The sequence below is a fragment of the Gekko japonicus genome, unplaced genomic scaffold, assembly GCF_001447785.1.
Source record: "Gekko japonicus isolate JY-2015 unplaced genomic scaffold, Gekko_japonicus_V1.1 scaffold114, whole genome shotgun sequence".
NCBI classification, from domain to species: domain Eukaryota; kingdom Metazoa; phylum Chordata; class Lepidosauria; order Squamata; family Gekkonidae; genus Gekko; species Gekko japonicus.
Window position 1 is genome coordinate 272,820 of NW_015173125.1, and position 1,160 is coordinate 273,979.

General features: G+C 46.8%; 1 non-coding gene across 1 annotated transcript; it reads right to left on the reverse strand.

The window, feature by feature from the left end:
- Positions 1-461: 461 nt before the first annotated feature.
- TRNAL-UAA lies at positions 462-544 on the reverse strand. Its single transcript has one exon. It is a non-coding gene; the product is annotated as a tRNA-Leu (tRNA).
- Between the last annotated feature and the right edge of the window lie 616 nt (positions 545-1,160).

A 1,160-nucleotide genomic window follows, 5' to 3' on the forward strand; every position in this document is an offset into this window, starting at 1 on the left:
AAGCAAGCCCACGCAAGCTTGTATCTTGAATAAAACTTGGTTGGTCTTTAAGGTGCCACTGGACTCGAATTTTGTTTTAAGTGCTATTCATGTACAAATAGCAGGGCATTTTATACGTATCATCGTGATGGAGCCTTGTTATTGGCTGTGGAAGTTACATCAGCAGCCCTTCTTGTTGCTTCAGCTTCGCGGAGATCGAGTTAAAATAATTTAAACGGCGACGTTTCTTTTATTTTGGTTTAGAAGCCTGGAGGTGACGGGAACCTGCATGAGCCTTTATTTCAGTTCATGTTGCACAGTCGCTAAAGCAGCAGGGAAAAGCTCCGCCCTTCAGCTCCATTCTCTCGGGCACAGCGGAATCCCCGAGAGCCATTCAAAGGCTGAAGTTTAACAGGATAGCTTCCGCATGTTTTAGATGCTTTCATCTTTAATTTAATGAGAGCTACGTGAAAAAAACCAACTACCAGGAGTGGGGTTCGAACCCACGCGGACATGCGTCCATTGGATCTTAAGTCCAACGCCTTAACCACTCGGCCATCCTGGTGCGGGTACAAAGCTTTCAGGCAGGAACTCTTACATAGAACAAAGCAATGTGCGGTGTGTTCCTCGCTTTCAACGACCTTTGGAATAACCCAGTTTCAGCCGAATGGAAATGTCAGAGAGAATTTCCAGAAGCTCCAGAGGCTTGCTCTTTCCCCGCTCCCTTTGCCAGCCTTTAAACGTTCTTTGTTCGGAGCATGGGAAGGCGCAGAAAGCGCAGCGAACGAGTGGAAGGTGGATTTCAGCCAAGCAAAAAAGGAGGCAGGAGGGAGGGGATATGGTGCGTGCCGCTGAGAGTGTCCTAAAGCACGAACGGTGCAAACGGCCTGTCCCCAGAGCCCCATCTGTATAAATAATTATCCCGGCGCCCAAAGTGCAGAATGAGCCATATTTTAAGAGCTCCTTTAAAAAAAAAATACTACTACAAAAAGCTGTCTCAATCTAGGTTTCAAATGAGTTACTTTCTGAATAACTCCACCCCTGAACTACTTGAATCGGTTCACTTACTTCTGTATCATCATATGTGAGCCTACGGAAATATGGACTTGGAAGCACACCCTCCAGCGACCATGCATGAATGCCCCAAAAGCGGTTACCACTCGACTCTCTCAAAGGGCAAC